The following is a 15581-nucleotide window of genomic DNA, read 5'->3' as shown; positions in this document are numbered from 1 at the left end:
GCTGGCGCGTCCGGCGCTGTCTCCTGGCAGCCGGGGAGCGCCTGGGTCGAGCTTAACCCCGCCTTGCTTGGGGAGGCTGAGAGCCGGAAGACTGTCCCGAAGCTACAGGATGTTAGTGCGCTGCTCCGCGACCCTGGGCGAGGGCGTATTCCGCAGAGGGTCTCTCTGAGGGATCAGGGACGGGCGAAAGGGCCAGCGAAGGCAAAGACAGATATCTTAGGGGATGGAAGGCTGGGTGGTTTGGGGTCTTTCACAATTCGGTCCTTAGCCCGCTTCACACACGATGCCTTCCTCCTGGCCATTTTGTTCACGGTCACGGCTGCCCTTCGTCTCCACCAGCTGACAGCTCCCATATTTCCCTGAAGTACAGATATCTCTAGAGCTGCAGATCCCTCCTCCAGTTTCGACTTTGGTACCCTCCTCAGTCTGAACTAGGTGCACCTGCTATGTGATCTTCCTTCTTCCATTCTAGCACCCATATCACTAATGAGCTGTCCCCCAGCCCCTATATAAGTATACTGGGAAGTCAGGAACCACGTCTACCTTGTTTCGTGTTAGGTCCCAGCACCTAACAGTGCCTAGAACAGTGTGGTCCTCAGTCTTTAGTGTGAATCCAAATCGCCTACAGAGCAAGTTTAAAATGCAGATTTCCGGGCCCTGGAGCTTCTAATTCAGTCGGAAGCACCTAAAGGAATTCTGACACAGATTGCCCATGCACCACACTCAACACTAGCCTAGAATATTCTCAGTGATCATTAAATAAATGTAGCCAGGACTACAGGCACAAGCCACTATGCCCAGCTAATTTTTAAATTTTTATTTTGTAGAAATGGAGGTCTCACTTTGTTGCCCAGATTTGTCTTGAACTCCTGGCCTTAAGTGATCCTCCTGCCTTGGCCTCCCAAAGTGCTGATATTACAGACGTGAGGCACTACACCTGACCTATATATATATATATATATATATTTTTTTTTTTTTTTTTTTTTTTTTTGAGACAGAGTCTCACTCTGTCGCCCAGGCTGGAGTGCAGTGGCGCGATCTTGGCTCACTGCAACCTCTGCTTCCTGGGTTCAAGCGATTCTCCTGCCTCAGCCTCCCAAGTAGTTGGGACTACAGGTGCACGGGGTTTCACCATGTTACCCAGGCTGGTCTCGAACTCCTGACCTCGTGATCCACCCGCCTTGGCCTCCCAAAGCGCTGGCATTACAGGCTTGAGCCACCGCACCCGGCCAATATTCTTTTTATTTTAAATTACTTCCAGGACTTTATAAATGCTTTTATTTTGTTTCAATATATAAACTGTCAGATTTCAAATAATTGTTTTCCAGTCTCATTATAATCATTTGATTCTAAGAATTTCATTTATTCCTTTTTTTCTCTATATATATTAATCAGTACAATTTAGAATTGTAGGCTTCCAGTCCCAGCATGGTGGCTGATGCCTGTAATCTCAGCGCTTTGGGAGGCTGAGGCAGGAGGATCACTTGAGCCTAGGAGTTCCAGCCTAGACAACATAGTGAGACCCTGTCTCTACAAAAATAAAAAGAATTGTAGGCTTTCAGTTTGGAGAAACGTGTATGGAGCAGACTAAGCAAAGATAAACACTGCTGCTCTCCCCACTCCCACTTTACAAATGCTCAGATAACCAAAGCCTTGTGGAACTCAAAAAATAAAAATCTTCGGATCTCATTTTTGAGCATGAGCCAGAATGCTTGAAGTGCCATGTAGTCATTTGTTCTTATGTTGCTATAAAGAAATACCTCGCTAGGCACAGTGGCTCATGCCTGTAATCCCATCCCTTGGAGGCCAAGGTGGGAGGGTCACTTGAGCCCAGGAGTTTGAAACCAACTTGGGCAACATAGCAAGGCCTCCCTCTCTACAAAAAATTAAAAAGTTGGCCGGGTGCAGTGACTCATGCCTGTAATCCCAGCACTCTGGGAGGCTGAGGCGGGCGGATCACGGGGTCAGGAAATCAAGACCATCCTGGCTAACATGGTGAAATAAGTCGGGCATAGTGGCAGGCACCTGTAGTCCCAGCTACTCGGGAGGCTGAGGCAGGAGAATGGTGTGAACCCGGGAGGCAGAGCTTGTAGTGAGCCGAGATGGCACCTCTGCACTCCAGCCTGGATGACAGAGCGAGACTTCATCTTGGAAAAAAAAAAAAAAATACAAAAAATTAGCCAGTGGTGGTGGCAGATGCCTGTAGTCCCAGCTACTCGGGAGGCTGAGGCAGGAGAATGGCATGAACCTGGGAGGCGGAGCTTGCAGTGAGCCAAAATCTTTTTTATTTTTATTTTTATTTATTTATTTTTTTTGAGACGGAGTCTCGCTCTGTCGCCCAGGCTGGAGTGCAGTGGCTAGATCTCAGCTCACTGCAAGCTCCGCCTCCCGGGTTCACGCCATTCTCCTGCCTCAGCCTCCCGAGTAGCTGGGACCACAGGCGCCGCCACCTCGCCCGGCTAATTTTTTTGTGTTTTTAGTAGAGACGGGGTTTCGCCGTGTTAGCCAGGATGGTCTCGATCTCCTGACCTTGTGATCCGCCCGTCTCGGCCTCCCAAAGTGCTGGGATTACAGGCTTGAGCCACCGCGCCCGGCCGTGAGCCGAAATCTTACCACTGCACTCCAGCCTGGGCGACAGAGTGAGACTCCATCTCAAAATAAATAAATAAATCCATCCATCCATACATACATACATAAATGAAATTTTTTTAAAAAATTTAAAAGCTGGGCATGGTGGCATCCACCTGTTGTCCCAACTACTCGAGAGCCTTTGGTGGGAGGATTACTTGAGCCCAGGAGGTCGAAGTTGCTGTGAGCTATGATTGTACCACTGTACTTCAGCTGGATGACAAAGTGAGACCCTGTCTTTAAAAAAAAAAGAAAATCTGAGGCTGGTTGATTTATAAAGAAAAGAGGTTTAATTTACTGATGGTTCTGCAGACTGTATAGGAAGCATGGTGCCAGCATCTGCTCAGCTTCTGGTAAGGCCTCAGGAAGCTTCTAATCATGGCAGAAGGCCTAGGGGGAACAGGCATGTCACATGGCAAGAATGGGAGCAAGAGAGAGAAGAGGGAGGTCCCTGAGTCTTTTAGAAACCAGATCTCATGTGAACTAACTGAGTTAGAACTCACTCATCACCAAGAGGATGGCACTAAGCCATTTATGAGGGATCCACCCTCAGGTTCCAATCATCTCCTGCCAGGTCCTACCTCTAACATTGGGAATACATTTCAACATGAGATTTGGAGGGGACACATATCAAGACCATACCATGCCATAACAGACTTACCTCAGAGACCCCAGCGACCACAATGAAAGTGAATGAAGCTCTCACAGTACTCTCTCTCTTCCCAGGCAAACATTTTTCTGACTGATGGGTTATAGTCCTGACTAAGCTCTCTGTGCTGATTACCAGCCCAGGGGTCTTCTCATTGGGTGATGCTGTCGTCCCACGATTTAAAAAGAGTGCCTGCACAAACCAAAGTCACTATTCCCCAATAAACAGTTTGGATGTAGCCTCCTTGCTTCCTGAATAAAATAATCCAGGAGAACACTGAGAGAGAAATCAAATAACATTTTGCAACTTGAATAAGCTGTTTCAGGAGGTATCAATTAACAACTGAGCATTGCTTAAGTCTCTTTTATTGTAGACCAACAAAGCATACACAGACCTGCTAAGCAGCCTTGCACTTTAGCTGTGGGTAACTATGAGCTGCAGCCTCTCACTGGGATAGTAGACATAGGTTCCCTATAAATTCGCAGGCATAGTTATAGCCAGATACCAGTTATCTTAGCTTTAGCAGGTCTAAAGCAGACAAGGTCAAAGTGAGGATAGTCAGAAAAGGTGTCTTGGCTCCAATTCTACTTGAATATTAGTTTAATGGTATTTGTCTCAATGGTTTTCCTCCTCTCAATTGACCCTTAGTGAAACAGTGCATATAGAAATGGAAAGAAAAGGTCAGGCAAGATGGCTCATGCCTGTAATCCCAACACTTTGGGAGGCTGAGGCAGGAGGATCACCAGAGGCCAGGAGTTCAAGACCAGCCTGACCAACATGGTGAAACCCTGTCTTTACTAAAAATACAAAAATCAGCCAGACATGGTGGCAAAAGAGCAAGACTATGTCTCAATAAATAAATAAATAGGAAAAAAAAAAAAGAAATGGAAAGAAAAACTAGCACTTATTGTTGAGTCCTGCTCTTCCTCATGTGTTAGCTTATTTAATCCCCTGTGAAACCTTTTGAAGTAGATACCATGTATCCCCATTTTGCAGATGAAAAAACTGAAGTTGAGAGAGATTACATTACTTGCTATGAAGTCAGAATCTGGGCCCAAATTTTTGTATTGTCTTCAGTTCTATGTTCTTTCCATCATACAAATTTGCCTCCCAAAAATCTACTGCTGGCCCCTCCTTAACAAATTAAAAAAGGAATTTGTTTTTTTTATTTTTATTTTTTGAGATGGAGTATAGCTCTGTTGCCCAGGCTGGAGTGCAGTGTCATGATCTTGGCTCAATGCAACCTCTGCCTCCTGGGTTCAAGTAACTCTTCTGCCTCAGCTTTCTGAGTAGCTGGGACTATAGGTGCCCGCCACCACACTCAGCTAATTTTTAGTAGAGATGGGGTTTCACCATTTTGGCCAGGCTGGTCTAGAACTCCTGACCTTGTGATCCACCCACCTCTGCCTCCCAAAGTGTTGGGATTACAGGCATGAGCCACCATGCCCGACCCGAAAAAAGGAATCTTAAGTGATGATTTTTCTCAGAGTGTTTGTAGAAAATCCCAAATCTCTCCATGGGTTATCAAAAATCAAACACCTTATCAGTGCAAGGTATTTAAATATCTAAGTGAGAGAACCAAGATGGGGAAGCTGTTTGATTGAAGCTGGTTTCAGATCCTAGGAGATTAGTTGGCTGGCATGACTGCCTTCCCTGAGCTGCCTTGCTCCCTTGGATGTGTGATACACAATCTTTGTGACAATACTCAGCCATTTGTCCTTAGGTGTACTAGCTCTCCCGTGAGCTCATTTTAGATGCCTAGTTTAGACAAATAGTTCAGATTCATATAACTTTACAGGTTTTAAAGTGATTTCATATATATTCAATCCACTAAAATATATAAATGTGTGTGCGTGTGTGTGTGTGTGTGTGTGTGTGTGTGTGTGTGTATTTTTTTTTTTTTTTTAACTCCAGCTAAATACCAACTGGAGTTATCAGGTCTTAGATGCAGCAGCAACTAGTTCAAAATGAGAAGGACCAAATACAGTGGCTTTCCAAGTATTTCAACTTTGACCCACAGTAAGAAATATATTTTACATCTCCTCCCAATGTATATAAATATAAAATCAATGTTGTTTAAGCTGCACCGAATTGATTTCACAGCCCACTAATTTCATAACTCCAAGTTTGAAACCCATACTCTAATGGGAAGGTGCGGGACACGGAAATGGGAGCCAGTAATGGCCAAGAGTGAGGCTGGAGAGGCAAAGTAAGAGTGCTCCAGGCAGACAAGATGCAAAATGCACTCCAGCCAGAGGTGGGCCTGGGGAGAGCAGCGCAAAGGTTATGGATGACCTTCACGTAGAGCTTAGAGGAGTCTGAGGGTGCAAGAGGCGAGAGGTGAAAGACAGACTCTGTAAAATGTGGTAAAATGAATGCATATGATTTTATGTTTGCTTCCTTCCCAAAGCCCACCGAAATAACAGTAAAACAATAAGGAGAACAGAAGCAAAAACAATACATGAAGATATGACAAAAACATTTTGGGAGCTAAAAAGCTGATGGAAGAAGAAAAACTGACTGGGGTCCGAGGAAGTTGAAACGGTGCGAACAACAATCAGCAGGCCAGTGTTGACTTTGGAGCCGCTGAAAAGCTTGGGACTGGGAGCATCAAGCTTTCCAAAGGTGGGGGTGGAAGGAGGAGGCTGGAAATGAAGGGTGAGTTTAAAGTCGACATAAGGAGCAGTTAGACCTCCATGTTCCCTCCTTCAGCCTGGGCAGCTGGGTGACTGCCCCTCTCCCACTGCCCCCGCCCCAGGAAAGGCAGGAGGTACATGGGGTCTCTGGAGAGAATGAACCAGTGGGGCCCTGGGCTTCAGGGCAGCTGAAGGTAGAGAGGGAGAGAAACTGCAGCTTCTTTCTCCTGGCTGTAGAGCACTGGCAGCCAGGTTCATGGTCCCCAGGCTGGAGGCTGCAGGGTTCTTCTTTGGGAGAACCAAGCAGCCTAAAAATTCTCTGGGCATTGAGGGATCTCAACACAACGGTTGTCTCTGCCACCTCCCCCTGCAGGGAAGATGCAAATCATTGAGTTTTAGAGAGCATTCAGTTGGCCTTTAAGTGCCTGTGCTCAAATATGAAGGAGCAAACCAGGATTGGAGGTAAGTCTCTTCTATGAAAGACAGAAGCCAAAATAAAGACATAAATGGTGGTGGGGAGGAAAACAGGTAAATACAGGGAATATAAAAATATAATTTATATAACTAGACTACTAATAATATAATAATATAACTTATTAAGAATGATCAGGGCTGGGGGCAGTGGCTGACGCCTGTAATCCCAACACTTTGGGAGGCTGAGGTGGGCGGATCACCTGAGGTCAGGAGTTCAAGATCAGCCTGGCCAACATGGTGAAACCCCGTCTCTACTAAAAATAGAAAAATTAGCCAGTGTGGTGGTGGGTGCCTGTAGTCCCAGCTACTCAGGAGCCTGAGACAGAAGAATCACTTGAACCTGGGAGGCAGAGGTTGCAGTGAGCAGAGATCGCGCCACTGCACTCCAGCCTGGGCAACAAAGCGAGACTCCGTCTCAAAAAAAAAAAAAAAAAAGAGAGAGAGAGAACAATTAGGCCGGGCGTGGTGGCTCATGCCTGTAATTCCAGCACCTTGGGAGGCCAAGGCGGGTGGATCACTTGAGGTCAGGAGTTTGAGACCAGACTGGTCAACATGGTAAAACCCTGTCTCCACTAAAAATACAAAATTTAGCTGGGCTTGGTAGCAGGTGCCTGTAATCCCAGCTACTCCATAGACCGAGGCAGGAGAATCACTTGAACCTGAGAGGCAGAGCTGAGATTGTGCCACTGCACTCCAGCCTAGGTGACAGGGCAAGACTCTGTCCCAAAAAAAAAAAAAAAAAAAAAAAAAAAGATTAAGATTAATACACTATATTCAGGGAGCAGATTTTTTTTTTTTTTTTGAGATGGAGTTTCACTCTTGTTGCCCAGGTTGGAGTGCAATGGCACGACCTCGGCTCACCACAATCTCTGCCTCCCAGGTTTAAGCGATTCTCCTGTCTCAGCCTCCCTAGTAGCTGGGATTACAGGCATGTGCCACCATGCCTGGCTAACGTTGTATTTTTAGTAGAGATGGGGTTTCTCCACATTGGTCAGGCTGGTCTCGAACTACCGACCTCAGGTGCTCCACCCGCCTCGGCCTTCCAAAGTGCTGGGATTACAGGCGTGAGCCACTGCGCCCGGCCCAGGGAGCAGATTTTTCATTTAACACACAGGAGCAAAAAAGCATAAAAAGGGATATTCAAGCCAGGCGTGATGGTGTGTACCTCTAATCCCAGGTACACGGGAGGCTGAGGTGAGAGGCTTGCTCAAGCCTAGGAGTTGGAGTTCAGATTGAGTAACATAGTGAAATTCTATCTCATAAAAAGAGGGGGGTTGCGGGGGGAAGGATATTCAGAAAATAAAGCTCTTAGACTTTTAAAAAAATATAATCACAGAAATATAGCACATTCCGAAGAATGGGTACAACATAAAGTTGAGAAAATATACAAAGTAGAACAAAAAATGTAAGGAATGGAAAATAAGCAAAGACTATCAGTCCAGGAGTTTCAAGATTTTATGAACAGGAGTGCCCAAAACAGAAACTAGATGAGAGGAAATTATTTTTTAAAAAGTGGAGGTTGGAAGTCAGGCACGGTGGCTTACTCGTGTAAGCTCAGCACTTTGGGAGGCTGAGGTGGGCGGATCACTTGAGGTCAGGAGTTCAAGACCAGCGTGGCCAACATGGTGAAACCCCGTCTCAACTAAAAATACAAAAATTAGTCAGGCTTGGGGCCGGGCATGGTGGCTCAAGCCTGTAATCCCAGCACTTTGGGAGGCCGAGACGGGTGGATCACGAGGTCAGGAGATCAAGACCATCCTGGCTAACATGGTGAAACCCCATCTCTACTAAAAAAAAATACAAAAAACTAGCCAGGCGAGGTGGCGGGCGCCTGTAGTCCCAGCTACTCGGGAGGCTGAGGCAGGAGAATGGCGTGAACCCGGGAGGCGGAGCTTGCAGTGAGCCGAGATCCAGCCACTGCATTCCAGCCTGGGCAACAGAGCGAGACTCCGTCTCAAAAAAAAAAAAAAAAAAATTAGTCAGGCTTGGTAGTGGGCACCTGTAATCCTAGCTACTCGGGAGGCTGAGGCAGGAGAATTGCTTGAACCCGGGAGGCGGAGGTTGCAGTGAACCAAGATCATGCCACTGCACTCCAGTCTGGGCGACAGAGCCAGACTCCATCTCAAAAAAAAAGAAAAAAAGAAAAACAGGCCGGGCGCAGTGGCTCAAGCCTGTAATCCCAGCACTTTGGGAGGCCGAGACGGGCGGATCACGAGGTCAGGAGATCGAGACCATCCTGGCTAAAACGGTGAAACCCCGTCTCTACTAAAAAATACAAAAAACTAGCCAGGCGAGGTGGCGGATGCCTGTAGTCCCAGCTACTTGGGAGGTTGAGGCAGGAGAATGGCGTGAACCCGGGAGGCAGAGCTTGCAGTGAGCTGAGATCCAGCCACTGCACTCCAGCCTGGGCGACAGAGCGAGACTCCGTCTCCAAAAAAAAAAAAAAGAAAGAAAAAAAGAAAACCAGCTGGGCATGGTGGCTCATGCCTGTAATCCCAGCTACTTGGGAGACTGAGGCAGGAGATTGCTTGAACCCAGAGGGCAGAGGGTGCAGTGAGTCAAGATCGCACCACTGCACTCCAGCCTGGGCAACAGAGGGAGACTCCATCTCAAAAACAAAACAAAACAAAACAAAACAGGCTGGGCATGGTGGCTCATGCCTGTAATCTCAGCATTTTGGGAGGCTGAGGCGGGTGGATTACCTGAGGTTAGGAGTTTGAGACCAGCCTGGCCAACATGGTGAAACCCCTCTCTACTAAAAATACAAAAATTAGCTGGGCATGGTGACACGCGCCTGTAGTCCCAGCTACTCGGGAGGCTGAGGCAGGAGAATCACTTGAACCTGGGAGGCAGAGATTGCAGTGAGCCAAGATCACGCCACTGCACTCCAGCCTGGGCGACAGAGCGAGACTCCTGTCTCAAAAACAAAAAAACAAAATGAAAAAAACCCTGCAATCTGAGGAGTTTGTCTGTTAAGATAAGGGAGGTGGCCAGGTGCGGTGGCTCACACCTGTAATCCCAGCACTTTGGGAGGCCAAGGGGGCAGATCACGAGGTCAGGAGTTCGAGACCTGCTTAGCCAACATGGTGAAATCCTGTCTCTACTAAAAATACATAAATTAGCCAGGTGTGGTGGTGGGCACCTGTTATCCCAGCTACTCAGGAGGCTGAGGCAGGAGAATCTCTTGAAACCAGAAGGTGGAGGTTGCAGTGAGTCTAGATCGTGTCTCTGCATTCCAGCCTGGGCGACAAGAGCAAGACTCCATCTCAAAGAAAAAGAAAGAAAAGAGGAGAGGCTGCCTGGACCTTCTCCTGAACCCCACCTCCTATCATTTGTTTGGAATCTGTTTTCAAGGAACTTATTTGTGTTCTGTCTCTTCAAACTCGCTTTCTTGAGTCAGATTCGAGCTCTGTTCCTCAGTTTCATGTCCTGAGAAGCTTCCTGGCTGCTTTTGTTTTCCCTCAGCCAGAATTAGCCTCATCTTCAGGAAAGTTTAAGTGGTCCCTTAACATTAAAACCAAGGTCCTAGTGGCTTTGAATCTTTCATCACAGCTTCTAAGCCCTCTCCTGCCATGGGGCTAGCCACCTCTACCTTTCGGGGGCCTGTCGTTAGCTTGTCTGAGCTTAGTCTTGAAGAGTGACTCAGGATTGTCCAGGTGAGATGGACAGAAATGTGGTCCTTACTGAAAGATGCAAATACAAAGAGAGGAATGAGAAGGGAGGGTTATAAATACCTGCTGTTCTGGTGTTGGAATATTCCATTAGTGTCAGGAAATAGGGAGAGATATGAAGTTGAACAGCCAGGTAATTTTTGTATTGTTTTGAAATGTGTGTGTATAAACATCTATATTCAGGTGGCAAAACTAGGGTTCAAACTCACCTCTTGCTTCCAAGTTTAGCAGTTTTTCCATATAACCAGAGGGTACTATCAGTTAGATCAGTGGTGATCCACCAGGGCAATTTTGCCTCCTGGGGATATTTGGGGGGTGGGGAAGCAGGAGGGGGGTATCTTTTGGCATTAAATGGGTGGCAAGCAAGCAAGGATGATACTAAACATTTTTTTTTTTTTTTTTTTTTTGAGACGGAGTCTTGCTCTGTCGCCCAGGCTGGAGTGCAGTAGCGCGATCTCCGCTCACTGCAAGCTCTGCAGCCTCCCGGGTTCACGCCATTCTCCTGCCTTAGCCTCCGGAGAAGCTGGGGCTACCGGCGCCCACCACCACGCCTGGCTAATTTTTTTGTATTTTTAGTAGAGATGGGGTTTCCCCGTTTTAGCTAGGATGGTCTCGATCTCCTGACCTCGTGATCCGCCCACCTTGGCCTCCCAAAGTGCTGGGATTACAGGCGTGAGCCACCGTGCCCGGCCGATACTAAACATTCTATACAGCCTGGGCAACATGGCGGGACCCAGGCTCTACAAAAATTTAAAAAATTAGAATGAATAAGACCTAGTATTTGCTAGCACAACAGAGTGACTATAGTCAAAAATAATTGAATTGTAAATTTAAAATAACTAAAAGAGTGTAATTGGATTGTTTGTAACACAAAGGATAAATGCTTGAGGAGATGGATACCCCCATTTGCCCTGGTGTCATTATTACTCATTGCATGCCTGTATCAAAATATCTCATGTACCCCATAAATATATATACCTACGATGTACCCACAACAATTAAAAATTTTTTAAAAAAATTTTTTTAATTAGCTGAGAGTGGTGGCACATACCTGTAGTCCCCATATACTTGGGAGGCTGAAGTGGGAGGATTGCTTGAGCCCAGGAGGTTTAGACTACAGGTGAGCTGTGTTCATGCCACTGCACTCCAGCCTAGGCAACAAAGTGAGACCCTGTCTCCAAAAAACAAAACAAACAAACAAACAAAAACAAACCCAAAACCAACCAAACAAAAAACATTCTACAATGAATAAAACAGTCAGCCCCACCTACCACCAAATACTTATCTGGTTCAAAAGTCAGTAGTACAGTCTTTGAGAAACCCTGATTTAGATGAAATCTAAAACTGGAGCTATTCTGAGTTCAAATCCCAGTGCCAGTAATTACCAGCGGTTAGAAATGGAAAGACCAGCGCACAGTGACTTCACTGGTATTTCAGTACCTACTTTACATAAAATGGTAATTTTTTTTTTTTTTTTTTTTGAGACAGAGTCTCGCTCTGTCACCCAGGCTGGAGTGCAGTGGCCGGATCTCAGCTCACTACAAGCTCTGCCTCCCAGGTTTACGCCATTCTCCTGCCTCAGCCTCCCAAATAGCTGGGACTACAGGCGCCCGCCGCCTCGCCTGGCTAGTTTTTTGTATTTTTAGTAGAGACAGGGTTTCACCGTGTTAGCCAGGCTGGTCTCGATCTCCTGACCTCGTGATCCGCCCGTCTCGGCCTCCCAAAGTGCTGGGATTACAGGCTTGAGCCACCGTGCCTGGCCTATTTTTAAAGCAAAATGTTCAGCATTAAAAACAAAATTGCTAAATACATTTGAAAGACAAATACTTATGTATTTATATATAACTAAATGTAAAAATATGACTTAAACATAATTATTTTAGTATAAATCAACAGATAGAATAACATGTTGAAGTAAAAAATTAAACTCTAATAAAAATGAAAATGTAATCATAAATAATTGAAAATAAAATTATTTGCTCTTTTTATTTTTTTATTTTTTGAGACGGAGTCTCGCTCTGTCACCCAGGCTGGAGTGCAGTGGCACGATCTTCGCTGACTGCAACCCCTGCCTCCCGGGTTCAAGACGGGTTCAAGAATTCTCCTGCCTCAGCCTTCTGAGTAGCTGGTATTACAAGCACGTGCCCCCTTGCTCGGCTAATTTTTGTATTTTTAGTACAGATGGGGTTTCACCATGTTGGTCAGGCTGGTCTCGAACTCCTAACCTCAAATGATCCACCCACCTCGGCCTCCCAAAGTGCTGGAATTACAGACGTGAGCCACCATGCCTGGCCTGCTTTTTTTAAGAATAGACATCTCTTAAAATATATAAAAGTGTTACTGTTAAGTTGTAAATGTATTTTTTGTGCAAATTTTGCTAGCTTCTAAAAAGCTGTTTCTGGTGTTATACTACTGAGGAGAATGGTAAAGAAATAGTTATAATTTAACTTCACATAGTTATTTGATTATTTCTCGTTTAAATAATCTCATCTCTTGTGTGGTAACTTTGAGGAGTTTTAATTTTTTTCCTTTTTTTTTTTTTTTTTTTTTTTTTTTTTTTTTTTTTTTGAGGCAGAGTCTTCACTCTGTCGCACAGGCTGGAGTGCAGTGGCACCATCTCGGCTCACTGCAAGCTCCGCCTCCCAGGTTCGCGCCATTCTCCTGCCTCAGCCTCCCGAGTAGCTGGGACTACAGGCGCCCGCCACTGCGCCCGGCTAATTTTTTGTATTTTAGTAGAGACGGGGTTTCACCGTGTTAGCCAGGATGGTCTCGATCTCCTGACCTCGTGATCCGCCCGCCTCGGCCTCCCAAAGTGCAGGGATTACAGGCGTGAGCCACCGCGCCCGGCCTTTTCCTTTTTTTTTAATAGCTCTCATGGTGCTGGATGAGATCTTTTTGAACAATTTTTTTTTGTTTCTTTGCATAGATGTGTTTTGTTTTTGTTTTTGTTTTAAATTCTGGTAAGCTCTAGTTTTTGCTTCAAAGGACATATTTTTGGTTCGAATCCATCTTCTTTTTTCAAGTATTATTTATTTATTTATTTTTTAGAGATCAGGTCTCGCTCTGTCACCCATTCTGGAGTGCAATAGCATGATCATGGCTCACTGCAGCCTCAAACTTCTAGGCTCAAGGGATCCTTCTGTCTCAGCTTCCCAAAGAGCTGGGATTACAGGCATGAGCCACCATGCAGAGCATTATATCCATCTTCTTCAATTTCATTGAATATAGATTGAGATTCTGATGCAGAAAACTCATTTAAAATTTAATGTCCTATTTCTAAGGTCTACTTGTTTAAAGAGTCTTTGAACTCTTTAATAGATTAACTATTGTTGTAACAGAAGCTTGTTTTGTCCATTGACATTTTTTTCTCCTTTTGAAGTCTGTGGAATGCAACAATGCTTTCCAAATAGGCTCTTGTGTGTTCAAATTTTTAATGCAGCTATACCTCATTTACAAATGATCTAGAAATCAGATTTCTTTTTTTAATGCTTAAATAATTATTTCATCTAGGGCCGGGCACAGTGGCTTACGCCTGTAATCCCAGCACTTTGAGAGGCCAAGGCAGGCAGAGGTCAGGAGTTCAAGACCAGCCCGACCAATATAGTAAAACTTCGTCTCTACTAAAAAAAATACAAAAATTCGCCGGGCATGGTGGCGCGCACCTGTAGTCCCAGCTACTCAGGAGGCTGAGGCAGAAGAATTGCTTGAACCCGGAAGGTGGAGGTAGCAGTGAGCCGAGATTGTGCCACTGCACTCCAGCCTGGGCAACAGAGTGAGACTCCATCTCAAAAATAAATAAATAAATAAAAGGAATTATTTCATCTCACCTAAATTTCTGTTTTGGTACTTTAAAATGCGAGGATATGTGGGAATACCAGAATTCTGAAAAATGGTATTGTGATCACAACCAGCTGCGTGACTCTGGCCAAGTCATTTTACCTCAATAAGCCTTCAGTTCCTCATCTATAAAATGGGGAAAAAAATCAGTTCCTACATCAATGTGGAGTGAAGATTAAATAAAATGATGCATGTAAAGCACTGAATTCTATGGCTAACATATACTCGATAATTAACAAACGTTTATGGTTTTTTTTGTTGTTGTTATGAGACAGGGTCTTGCTCTGTTGCCTAGGTTGGAGTGCAGTAGCTCAGTTACGGCTCACTGCTGCCTCAACCTCCCGGGTTCAAGTGGTCCTCCTGCCTCAGCTTCCAGAGTAGATGAGATCACAGGCACAAGTACCTCACGTGGTTAATTTTTTATTATATATATAATACAATTTTAATAAAAAAATAACATATAAATAACATATAATACAATATATAACATATAAAATATATATAATAAAATTTTTATTATATATTATATATATAAAATTTTTAAAATATATATATTTTGTAGAGATGGGGGTGTCTCACTATGTTGCCTAGGCAGGTCTTGAACTCTTGGCCTCCCAAAGTGCTGGGATTACAGGCGTAAACCACTGCACCCAGCCTATTTTTATTAAGATGGGGCCTCACCCTGTTACCTAGGCTGGAATGCAGTGGTACGATTATAGCTCACTCTAGCCTCGAACTCCTAGGTTCAAGTGATCCTACCACCTCAGCATGAGCCACCACACCCAATTTGTTTGTATATTTCTTTAGTTATTACTAAATTTGTTCATTTCCCATTTCCCAATTTATCAAAAAGATAAATTGTCTTTTTAATTAAAAAAATTAGTACATTGTCAGTCAAAATCCTTTAATATAAATTCCAGATAAATTTTGTGTGGTAGTTTAAAACTGTATCTACAAATTCTTTGATACTTCTCCCTTCAAGAGGTGGATTTTTTTTTTTTTTTTGAGATGGAGTCTTCTTGTGTCGCCCAGGCTGGAGTGCAGTGGCGTGATCTCGGTTCACTGCAACCTCTGCGTCCCGGGTTCAAGCGATTCTTGCGTCTTAGCCTCCCGAGTAGCTGGGATTACAGGCACGTGCCACCACACCCAGCTTATTTTTTTTTTTTGAGACGGAGTCTTGATCTGTCACCCAGGCTGGAGTGCAGTGGCACAATCTCGGCTCACTGCAAGCTCTGCCTCCCAGGTTTATGCCATTCTCCTCCCTCAGCCTCCCGAGTAGCTGGGACTACAGGCACCCGCCACCACGCCTGGCTAATTTTTTTTCTATTTTTAGTAGAAACGGGGTTTCACCAGGTTGGCCAGGATGGTCTCGAACTCCTGAACTCGTGATCTGCCCGCCTCAGCCTCCCAAAGTGCTGGGATTACAGGCATGAGCCACCACACCCAGCCAACTACCCAGATACCTAATCCTCAGAAGTAGTGTGAGATAATGTTTGTTGTTTTAGGCTGCTAACTTTAGAGTAGTTTGTTATGCAGAAATAAATTATCAGTACACTTTGGTATTAACACTTTTTACTGAAGTGTTGTCTTAGTCCATTTGGGCTGCTATACCAAAATACCTGAGACTAGATAATTTACAAACAATCAACATTTATTGCTCACAATTCTGGATGCTGGGAAGTCCAA

Source organism: Macaca nemestrina, chromosome 11 (genome assembly GCF_043159975.1).
Source record: "Macaca nemestrina isolate mMacNem1 chromosome 11, mMacNem.hap1, whole genome shotgun sequence".
Taxonomy (NCBI): Eukaryota; Metazoa; Chordata; class Mammalia; order Primates; family Cercopithecidae; genus Macaca; species Macaca nemestrina.
This window is presented reverse-complemented; position numbering follows the sequence as displayed.